Below are 12,462 nucleotides of genomic sequence, written 5' to 3' on the forward strand. Positions count from 1 at the left end.
CCCCATTTCAGAGGCCTGACCCAGGCTTCTCAGGCTATCTGAGGCCTTCTATCACAGAGAACTTCCTGTTCAGCCTGGCTTCCTCCTTATTCCAGTGTCCACACGTGCAGCAAAAGAGGAGATGTGACCAACCTTGATGGTGTTGTGTTTCCAGGAAGTTCTATGTGGGTTTCCGTGTGTGTGGTGAGGGGACCTGCTGGGCTTTATTTTTCCCAGGGTTTCCTCTCCCTTGAATGCTGGATTAGTCTTTGCCTATCAGAAACTGATAAGGCCATGGAAAATGTGAGGCTATGGCTGGAGACCGGAAGAGAGGCCTGGAGGGAGCTGGGAATTTTCCCATCGTCCCAGGAAAAACCTGTCTTGTATCTCCGAGCCCCACCTTTACCCCCAGATTTCAGGGACTCATGCAAGTTTTCCACAAACTGATTTTGTTGCAAAGAAATTGACGAATGAGCTCAGACAGAAAAAGTTGTCATGGAAAACAGCCACTGAGATACTGGTCACTAACCAATCCCTGGCCCTGGGTCAGAGCAGACAGTGGGGGCCCTGAATGGTGGAGAGAGAGGCTTTCCTTTTTCTCTGTATAAACTTCATCAGTGTTCACTTCCTGTCCAGGCTATGGCTCAGCCCTAGGAGGACCTATCTTTGGCCTGGACCCCTCAGGGGCAGGACCTGGATCTCAACAATAGAAACCCATTAGTGAATAGTTATCATTAATTTTTGGAGGAATCCTAAGAAATGGAAAAAGCAAGAACAATTTAAAAATAGAGTTTGTGGTGAATTTGAAACACATCTGAAGATGACTTTATGAAAAGGACCTTAAAGATGGGATAAAGAAGTGGCCCCGGGCCAACTCTTCCAATAGAAGAGTTAGGAGGCTGTCCCCATCCTGCTCTGGTTTGAGGATGGAAGGCTGCCATGTGTCCCTAAGTCAGTCACCTGACCATAAATTGTCCCTACCTTGGAGCCACACCACCCAGGCTCAGAAAATATTTGCTTTGGCCCCCTGCAGAGCCCAGCTACTTCTGGAGAGTAGAAACACGCCAGGGGCATGTTTATAAAGCTATCTGATGCGAGCCACTGCTGGCTCACAGGAGATAGGGTATGAGCTCAAAAAAGGCATCTGCTCTGGGTGGACTTAGAGCCTCAATATCAGCTTGGAGCAGGTTCCTTTTCTGTTGTTTATTTGAGACAGAGACACCCAGGCTGGAGTACAATGGTGCAATCATTACTCACTGCAGCCTTGAACTTCTGGGCTTAAGCAATCCTCCAACCTCAGCCTCCCGAGTAGCTGGCATGTGCAGCATGCCCAGTTAATTTTTAAAATTTTTATTATGAAGAGTGGGTCTTGCTATGTTGCCCAAGTTAGTCTTGAATTTCTGGCCTCAAGCGATCTTCCCACCTTGGCCTCCCAAAGCTGTGGGATAACAGGTGTGAGCCACTGTCCAGCCTGAAGCAGCTTCTTCGGCAGGGTTTCAGCCACCCTCCCTGTCTTGACTGGGCATATTTAGGCAAGTGATCTCCTTCTTAAGTCTGAGCTTAAGCTTTATGCCTGTCTTCAAAATACAGACCTCGCTCCTCCCACCTGCACTGCCATTGTGAGGCTGCTGCTCTTTGTGCCCCTCCCCCAGGCCCCTTTGCCTGGCCCACTCCTGCTCTCCCTTCACTTCCAGAGGGTGCCTCTCAAGGAGCCTCAGCCCAGGTGCTCTTTGCTCTGCCTGCTCCTGGACTGTCTCCAACTCCATGCTTGCCCTTTTGTATTGTTATTATCTTTCCCATGAGACAGTAAGTTCTAGGCGGGTGGGAATCCTATCTGCTTAATAGGATCCCTGCTAAAACCCTGGCCCCTAAAACAGTGCCTGGCACATAGTAGGAACTCAATCAAATGCTGAATTAATGAATGATCAAACTAAGGAATGAAGTCTAAACCCATTTGTATTTTTTTCTTAAGGAGCTTGCTGTTCCATAGTTATTAATACAAATGTAAGGATGGCTGGATGAGGAGGCTCACTCCTGCAAACCCCACAGTTTGGGAGGCTGAGGCAGGAGGATTGTTTGAGTCCAGGAGTTGGAGACCAGCCTGAGCAACATAGTGAGTTTTATGGTCTCTACAAAAATTTAAAAATACAAAAATTAACTGGGCATGGTGGTGCACACCTGTTGTCCCAGCTACTTGGGAGGCTGATGCTGGAAGATCACTTGAGCCCAGGAGTTTGAGGCTGCAGTGAGCTATGGTTGCACCCATGTACTCCAGCCTAGAAGACAGAGCAAGATCTCATCTCTAAAAAAACAAAAACCAAAAGCAAATCAAATGGAGGAATGGCTTCTCTTCCCCAGCTGAAATCTCCCAAAGGGCTGGAGGACACAGGGCAGGCCTCCCCTGTCAGACACCCCAAGGTGAGCATTTCTTCTTCTCCCTCTTCTGTGCAGATAGCTATGTATGGAGGCCTTCCCACTGTGCACACTGACTAAATATGACCTGCCATTAGCCAGGATTTGAGCACTTGCCCCTGCACTCCCTGCCCACAGGACAGCCCAGAGTTGGCTCTGAAAGTGAGTGTCCCGGCTTCCAATCTTGACTGTGCTATGCCCTTGCTGTATCCTCTTCGGCTGGCTATTTAATGTCACTGGGTCTTGCTTTGCTCATATGTAAAATGGGGATAATAATAGTAGCAATTAATGAGGGTTTCTGAGGATTAAATGAGATCATGAATGTGAAATGATTAGACTGTGTCTGGCACATAATAAGCAATCAATAAATGGCAGCTCTGGTCATGATAATGCTATTATTCCTCATGGTTCCACAATTCCCTCCGGCTGGGGTCTGCTTCTGGTCCTGACCTCAGAGGAGATTTAATGTGGTCATTCATTCAAGTCGTTCAGTCATCATCATTCAAACAAACCTCTATTGGACTCGTGCCCTATGCCTGACTCTTTCTTGGTCTTAACGATGCAGAGGGACCAGGAAGAGAGGAAGCCTCTGGTCTGAGGTTGGTGTGCTGAGTTCACCACCAGGGCAGCTGAGGGCCTTTGTCTGTCCTCATGTGACTGATCCTTCTCAGCATCTTGGAGACGCCCCTCTAAGAATCCTTCATGGAAGCAATGACTTCAATATTGATCTATACAATTCATATATTTATTAAATACCAACTGTATACAAGCACTGGAGATGCAGAGTGAGTGAGACAGAGATCCTGTCCTTGGGATGTTCATATCAATCTGTTGGGAAACAGATTACAAAATTGGAATACCTAGTGTTAGGTAGGAAAAATAATCATAGGTAAAGAGAGTAAAGCAACTTTGGACAGGATGGGCAGGAAAGATCTCCTGGAGAAGGTCGCATCTGAGCAGAGACCTGAATGAACCATGTGATGCTTTAGGGAAAGGCTGTTCCTGGCAGAGGAAAGGCACACACAAAGCCCTGAGGGAGAGGATGCTTGACACATGCTTCAGAGGTCTCTGACCAGGCCTGTGGTTCGTAACAACTTGAGGAACCCTGGCTCAGTCATCCACATTCCAGGGGAAAGAGGATATTTTTGTTCTTGTTCATCTAAAATGTCACATTACTGTGTTGCAGAATACAGATTTCTTAGTTCCTTTGAGATTCACAGGTTTTGGTCCCCAGGGGACCATTCTGTTTTAAAGGTGACAAATTCCTCACCCGCCCCCCCAGCCCACCATCCTTGGGCTTCATATACTGAACATTAAGTTTGGGGCTGCTCTCATGACCCAAACAGAAAATAGGTTTTCCACTGTGTAAAACAGCAAAGCTGGGTCCACACTGGAACTTTCATTTCTACTGACTGGGTGAAACTGATCACTCAATGATTGCTATTGATTGGAAAACCCCTTTGTCTCCTTGGATCTCAGTCTTTGCATCTGCAAAATGGAGCAAATTCTATCTACTGTATGCCCCAGCCTACCTCATGGAAGACACAGGGTCCTCCTATCCCTCTCCATCATTTTTGCCCCCGTCCAAACCACCAACCACAGGAGACTGAGATCTTCCTAAGGTGTAAAGCTGATCTCATCTGCTTTCAAGAGACCTTGGGATAAAATCCTAGAAATCAAAGCTCCTGGACATGATTTTTGAATATAGTGACCCTATACACTGGTTTGTCTGAGACAGTCCTGTTTGGAGTCTATTATCCTAGATTCTGAGACCTAGAATCATTATTCATGGAGGGCACAACTGCTGTCAGCATTGGAACATTACATCAGGAAGTGATGAAACACTTCATGACTTGGTCCTGCTCACCTCTTTGACCTTTTCTTTACCTCTTTGCAGTCAAACTGTTCTTCCAGCCTACTGTTTTCCCTCTTCCCTCCGAGACATCTCATGTGCTGCTGCTTCTAGTAGACTTTCCTCTTCCCCACCATCCCACCCACTTTCTACCTCTTCTCATGGAGCACAGCTTTTTATCCTTCAGAGCAACCACACAAACAAGTATGCATAATAATCAGCTAACAGCACAATGACAAGATCGTATCCACAGATATCAACACTAACCTTTAATGTAAATGGGCTAAATGCCCCAATTAAAAGGCACAGAGTGGCAAGTTGGATTAAGAAGCAAGATCCAACAGTATGCTGTCTTCAAGAGACCCATCCCACATGCAATGGCACAGCCTTCAGAGTTACAACCCAACCCCCATCTTTTTCTTCACCTAAATCACAGCTTTTCATCCTTTAGAATGACCATCAGGTCAGCCCCTCTGATCCCCAAATCCACCACCTCCTCTGTGCCCTACACCTCCATGGATGTCCCCTAACTCACTGCTCATCCCAATGCTATCTTAAATATTATGTCTCCCCACTATACTGAAAGTTCCACCGGGACAAAACTACCTGATAATGCTATTCCTCCATACTCTACCCTCAAAGTCAAACCCAGTGCCTGACATGTGTTAGAATGTATATGTTGAATAAAATAAATGGACCTGCTTGTTGAATAAGTCTCATGAGGTGAGAGTGCTTGGGGGAAATTCTCAGGAACTCTGAAAATGGAAAAGGACTAAAGCATTACAAAGGTGATACAGCAGCCACCATGTTACAGAGGCTTTTATTCTCTTAAGGAAACACAAACGCTCCTAAGAATAGCATGTGTTCTGCTAGTCTTGGGAAATTTCAGGGGAGTTACCAAGCTGATTTCAGATAGAGCTCTGGCAAGGGCAAACAGTCGTAACCTTCTATCCATGCTGCCTCTGGGGCAGGTCCAGGGTCCCACCACCAGTGTCCTGTTCCAGGGAAGGAAGCCACCATTGTCCCCCGGACCAGGTCAACAGAGTCTGGCACTTCTGCAGGCAGCACCTGCCAAAGCCACTGAATGGGCTTCACCCCTCCCAGTAAGCACAAACATAATTCTGCACATCGCCAGAAATCTCTCTAGAGGCAACCAGCCAATTAAATGAACATTGTTAATGTTTCCCAAAGCTCTAGTCTCTCAGTGTCCACACCAGGGGGACATTGCATGGGGCAGGGGGAGGGGAAAGACTATTGCATCATTTATTCCCAATGAAGGAATTGATCTGTGAGGGTGATCTGCACTAATTACAATAAAAAGGTGTAAGATAACAATAGTCAATGCTGTCATAAATTCCCAGGGCATCACAGTTGGAAGCAAATAAATGTGCACAAACATGTGAACACACCAACACTAAGCTTATGGCTGGGGAAAGAAAAGGAAGCTGCTTCCCAGCCTTCCTCTTTCTAGACAAAGGCTTTCTCAGTCTGATTTTCTCTGCCTGGAGGTCCCTGGATACTTGCACCCTCAGTAACACTTCACAGAGGCTTCATTCCTAACAAATAATTAGCTAAAATTGAACCAGGGATTTCTTACATGTATGTCATAGGTCTGATATGAATAATGAGGCAGAAGGTTAACAGTGGGTCAGAGACAGTTCCCCATCTTCCAGCTTATTTATTCAGCGAAATGAGAAATTGATCACATTATTGCGTATAGGGGGAGCCTGATTCATTGCAATCAGCTTGGAATTGGCAGTTTTGACTGTAGGCAATTTGGGGACATTACTTATGCCTGAATAGGCCAGGGAAGGTCATTTATAGCTTGTTAACACCTTTCCAACCTCCAGCATGGCCAGATCCTACTCCCCTACCCTATTTGCCCTGGACCCAGACCAAATAAAAAAAATAGAGAAAAAAATCATAGAGAGATGAGAATGACACTATAAAATTAAAGGCACTATGAGAGATACTCCAGAGGAGGCTTAAAATGTATGTGCACCATAATATACTTTATTTTTACATCCATCCATCTGTCCATCTATCCAGCCACCCACCCATCACTTGTTTATTCATATGTAATTTACTCATAAACCCACTTCCTAAACACTGTTCACTAATGCAGGATCAACCATTGCAACAGGCACTGTGGTTGCAGAGATTAAAGGATGCCCAGACAAGGCCTGTGACAGCCTCTTCAGAAGGAGGCTAGTGGGTTTCATGCCAGACTTTGGAGACACCCCTAGAATCCAGCACAGTTCCTGGATACCAGGCAATACTTAGTAAAGGTGGGATGAAAGGAGAGTCCAGAGGACTTGCTGGTGTAATTCGTGCCAGCCAACATTGCTGAGCACTTCCCATGTGCAGGATCTTGTACTGACAGCAGTGTCACAGGGTTTTAGGCCTGGCTGCAACAGTTGGACTGTAGAGTTAGCCAGGACTGTGGACTCAGACTCTGAGCTTCAGTTTTCTTAACTGTAAAGTGGAGACAATAGTAGAATGTGACTCAGGTGACATATAAAATCAAACACTTGGAAATAGTGTCTGGTGCATTCTAGGTGCTAAATAAATGACAGCTATCATTATTATTATTATCATCACTATAATCAGAATGACTGGAAGACACCTTTGTCTACCCTCTGAGAACTGCTTTTTTTTCCAAATCCTCCAAGTAAAAGAAGGGAGTGAACTGTGGTGTTTTGACTACTTATTGTTACATAATCAATCAACCCAGCCCTTAGTGACTTAAAACAACATCAACTATTTATTATCTCTCCTATTTCTATGGGTTGACTGTGCTCAGCTGGGTGGCTCTTCTGCTGGTCTCATTTGGGGTCTCTCATGCAATTGCTGCCAGACAGACACTAGTCTGGGGCTAGAATCTAACTGCAGGCTTAACTTGGATATGGGGACAGGAGGATACCTCTTCACTATCCCACATAGTCTCAAGACCTTACCTCTGTAATCAGGAGAACATGGGGACTAGCATGCCAATGAGATAAAGTAGGCTAGGAGCAACATGCTACAAGAAGTTCCATATCTCTGCTCCAGCAAGTAATGAAGGTTGCCTGAATACATAGGAATGCCTTTATTACATGGTCTTATCCTTAAAATCATTAAACACTGCCCTCATTCCAGGAATATACTGAATGGAAAGATGTAGCCTGGCCTGTTTGCACCATCAATATCCTTTTTAAAAGTTTTGTGCCTGTTTCATGTTTGTCCAATAGATTCCATGTTTTAAATCCTTGGTGTGCTCACTCTCAGGGGATCCCTTGAGCTTCTTTTTTTCCCTCTAGAGGATCACCCTTATTTGCTAAATTCCAGTTGTCTTGAAGCCAGACCCAGCTCTACCATAAGTAACAGACTCACAAACAAATGTTCGGCCTCAGTCAGGCAGCTGGTACAAGAAGTGGGGTGGAAGGGGCAGTGAGGGCCAGGGCTGAGACTGTTGGTGGTCTCTACCTTTTTGCCACCTCTTCTCCTGCCATACACACTCACGTGCACACACACACAGACACACACACACACAGAGTCATCCTTACTCTCTTCCTCACCCTTTTTTTCTGCCCTTAGAATAAACAAAACTCTTTCATTCTGGGGCTTGAAAGATTCCATAATGAATTGAGCCTCTTAACAGTCTATTTTAATAAAACTCAGCTCCCTGGTTGTATGGAGACCATAAAACATGCAGGTTCCAGCAATAATATGTTTAGTAGCCCTGCTTGATAAAGTGGAAATGTTTGCATGTTTCAAATTATGAGCAATTTAAAGTAGGAAGCTAGCAAGCCAGTTCTTGGGTTATGAAGCTTGACATTGTTAAGCCTTAAGAGAACACATACTTCAAAGTCTCCTGGTCTGAAATATGTCCTGTGCACTGCTCAGCGAGAACCAGCTGGATAAGCCTACAGCTGGCTGGGAGGGGGAAGCCACAGCTTGATGTTATTTGGCCGACGGAGTGTCAACCCTTCAGCAAATATGCAGAAATTTTGTTTGGGAAGATGTTACTTCAAGAAAAGCCCTGCCTGCCATAAGCCCTGCTCCCTTGAGACTTATGCACTCCTGAGCTGCCCATAAACTTTGATTTTGGAGGTAATGGTTTGGCATCACCAAAGAGTTCAAACAAATGCTGAATATTATAGGGGAGATCTTAGTTTCTGGCAGAGGTGAATCTTATCAGTGGTTTTAACCAGACTTTATCTGAATCCCTCTGCTCTGATTTATTTTATATTAGATTTTGTGTTATTTTCATTTGAACAAAAGATTCTTGCAAAGTTCCCCCTGCTCCAGCCATGCTGGGCTTCTTTCTGCCCCTCAAACCTGCTAAGCTTGTGACCACTTGAGAGAATTCTCTTAACTAACACTTGCTGTTCTCTCTGCCTGGAATGCTCTTCTCTCATTTTTTGTTCATTTGTTTGTTTTGTTTTGTTTTCATTTTTATTGTGTATGGTTGGCTTATTCTTGTCCTTTAGCTTTCAGCTTAAATGTTGCCTCTCTAGAGAGGCCTTTCCTCATCACACTAGGCCTCTCCACTAATTTTCTCATGTCTCATTGGTTTTCTCTCTTTGGGTATCTACCATGATCTGATAATTGTTTTGCTTATTTGTTTGGTTACTTATTTACTGTCCATTTCCCCCAGTAGCATGTCAGCTCTATGACAGCAGCATCATTGTTTCTCTTGTTCACCACTGGGTGGCACATAGTATGTTCTCAATAAATGGTTGTTGGATGAATGGATGGGTGGATGGATGGATGGATGGATGGATGGATGGATGGATGGTTAGATGGATGAATGGGTGGGTGGATGGATTGATGGGTAGATAGGTGGTTGTATGGATGAGTGGATGTATAGATAGGTGGACAGATGGATGGGTAGATGGGTGGGTAAAAGGGATGGTGGATGGATGGGTGAATGAGTGGGTGGGTAGATGCATGGATGGATGGATGGATGGATGAATACATGGATGGATTGATGGCTGGATGTATGGACGGATGAACGGATGACCTATAAGAATTCTTTAAACTTCAAGACTTTGGGATTATGAGTCCTTAGGGGATATGACTTCAGGAGAAGGTGAACCAGATTTGAAAGTTAAGTGCACTGTTTTGACCCCAGTGGTGGCTCTTGCAACAATAGGAAGGCAGGTGAACTCATGGTTCACTTTTGGGAAGAGGAATTTCCAGCAATGAAAATGACCCCACTTTCTCCTCTTTCAACATCATACTCCTTCAGTTTATTTTCCCATGGTCCAAGATGGGAGATACAATTTCTATACCTTAGAAAAAATCTCATAATTGCACCCACCCTAGATTCTCCATCCCTGAGTAGCACCCCCAGTCACACAGGAACAAAGACCAGCCTGTTCTTGGCTAGACAGCCGAGCCAAGCCCAGTCACTCTGTGGTATGCGACCCTGACCGGCTGGCTGAATTCTTCAGCTGATAAGAAGGCTGCATCTCATTGCTGGAAGGGAGCATGCAGATTAGGTGAGGAGACCTCCCTGTGGCTCACTCTGTCACTGCCCTCACAGGAAACGGACCCCCAAGTTCCACAGGGTTTCCCCTTACTCTCCCCAAACCCCAGTTGTATTCTAATCATCCCTTAGTATCCAGGCTGCCTCTCTTTCTCTGGGTATCATTTGACAGCTGGACTTGACCAGTAAAACTAATGATACCTCCATCAAAGGGAAGGAGGCAGGCAGTTCAGAATTTAAAAAGCACAACGTAGAACAGCTTTCTGAATATGGGTCCTCTCTCCCTGGGCCCTGCTCCAATTGCCTTTAGTAAACAACTTCACTAGTTTCCCTGCATTTTGCCCAGCCACATCCCCAGATTCAGAATGGAGTTTTCCAGGGCCACTGTGTAGCATGCACAAGTTGTACCCCACTCACTTCCAGGGACGTTGGGCACAGGAGCACAGTGTGAATGGCATCTTCCTGAAGTTATGCATTATGGCAGCCCCAGGAAGCCCTGCACAGACATCAGTTTCAGAGACTGGAGGCTTGGAGGCCTAAACAATGACACTTGTACCTGAATGTACCCCCATCATGAAAGATCAGGGTCCTCGTGTATTGGGCTACATTTGGGTTGTTGGCTGTGGAATATTTCTACTGTCAGTTCAACAAAAAGTGTGATGATCACAGTGAAGCTTAACAAAGAAAATGCTATCTGGCAATTAGTAAACCCAAGTCAGCAGGACTGATGTGAAATTTATCATGTTGGGAACAGCACGTTCATTTGCGTGTGACAAATGTTGGCATGTGAATGCCGTGCCCGGGGAAGCTAAGGATGATAGCTGATTTTGTTTTTTCTGCCCCTACAGTTTTAGTTCAGATCCTCTTCTCTGCTCTGGGATACCAGAAGCAAAGGGTGCAGGAAATATACAATTGCATTTTGTGCAGAATAAGTAAGGAAGAGGTCGATGCTGTGAGCTGGGATGTGGGACATGGCTCTTAGGCAGGAAAAAGTCAGGGTGAACAGAGGAGCAGTTTTGTTTAGTATCTAGGGGAGGGCCATTGTGGAGCTGCTTTGAAACCTGTCCCCAGAAGACCACAGCCTGGGCTCTGCCTGTATGACCTGGAATGTTGGGGGTGGGAGAGGCCCCTGCTCAGCCAGGTGCTACTTATTATGAATAAAAACTCACCTCCACAGCCCCAGAGTTATAGGCCAGCCGAGGCAACATTAAAGCAGAGGGATCACTGAAGCCTCCCCAGGCCCCTCAGCTTAGAGGCCAGCTATCATCTGGGTGGGTGGCTCAATCTGACTGGGGGGTCAGGCCCCAGATGCCTGTGGGAAAGTATAAGGGATTGGGGCATTATTAGATCCACAACTTCCCCTCTGATTTCTCTTTTATGAACCTGCCTTTATAAACTCACATGTGTTTGCTTTGGAAGAACATTTTCAGGGGGAGCCCAAAGACGTGACCTTCTCAGCGTGCCCCCTTCTCCACTGTAGGCAGGGTCTTTGAGCCACACCAAGGTGTAATGTGTTCTTGGATGTGAATAAAGCATTTATTGGGCTTTAAGTCTTTACCATAGCTCAGGAAACCATTGGGACACAAGTGCCTGACTTTGAGTGAATGATACCAGAATTCTTGGCCCAGCAAAATGGTCCCCTACCTGCACCGTGTTCTTAGCGGCTCTCAGTTCCCTTCCCCCGGGCTCTCAGGCCTTCCCTACTAACTTCTCCTTGGCTTCCCCTGTTCCAATTGTCAATCTTTAGCCTGCGATTCTGGGAGTAGGAGAGGAGGAAATAGTGGGGAGATTTCATTTATTAAGCACCAACTGGATCCCAGGCACCACGTGAGGCTCTGAGAACACAATGGAGAATTAAGCATGATCCCACCCTTTGTGAAACCTTTTGTCTAATGGAGATGAGCAAGAAGTGAGCAGCCTGTGACAACTTGAAGGAGAAATAAAATGACTGGATGGGCAGAGCCAGGTAAGGGAGGGTTAAATCATGATACATTGAGAACACTGAGATAGGGGAGTGCTTCCTGGAGGAAGTGGGTCCTAAATGGAGATAGGAAGGGCAAGTGAGAGTTGTTTAGGTGTAGAGGATGAAGATCTGAGGAGGCAGAGGTGGGGGCAGGGTTGAAACTGCTTTAGGAAGCTCAATGAAAGGGCAACAAGGGAGCGTGATAATACCTTCCTTCAGGCCTTATGAACAGACTACAGTGGTCACACACTGAGATGCCCACTGGAAGTTAAGACCTGGGTAACCTCACAAACAGAATAAGTGACTTGTCTGTGAGGAAGATACTGGCTGCAGCTGACCAGCTCCAGGGCAAGGTCAGACACGAGTCTAGGAGTTTGATTATGGTGGCTTAAAGATGACCACTAATTCTTTGTCATCCAAAGGCAGTCCATTTCCTCTCTCCTTGAATTTGGGCACAAAAATTGTCTTGGGACTTCCAAGTGCAGACTTTAAGAAAGACAGTTAAACTTTCTTCCCTTGCAACCCAGTGGTTACACTGTGAGATGTCCACGTCAAAGGAGAGGCCACATGGGGGTAAATCAAGGTGCTCTGCTCAATAGCCCTGAATGGACTCCAAGCCCACAGCCAGTATCAACTGCAACCATGTCAAACAGCCCTCTTGATTTCTCCAGCAGAACTGAGTCCCCAGATGATTCCAGCTCTAATCAGCAACACCTGGATCAGAAGACCCCTCCCCCCCACAGTGTTCAATCAACTCACAGAAACTTGGAGAGATGATAAATG

This window comes from Piliocolobus tephrosceles, chromosome 17 (genome assembly GCF_002776525.5).
Source record: "Piliocolobus tephrosceles isolate RC106 chromosome 17, ASM277652v3, whole genome shotgun sequence".
Classification (NCBI taxonomy): domain Eukaryota; kingdom Metazoa; phylum Chordata; class Mammalia; order Primates; family Cercopithecidae; genus Piliocolobus; species Piliocolobus tephrosceles.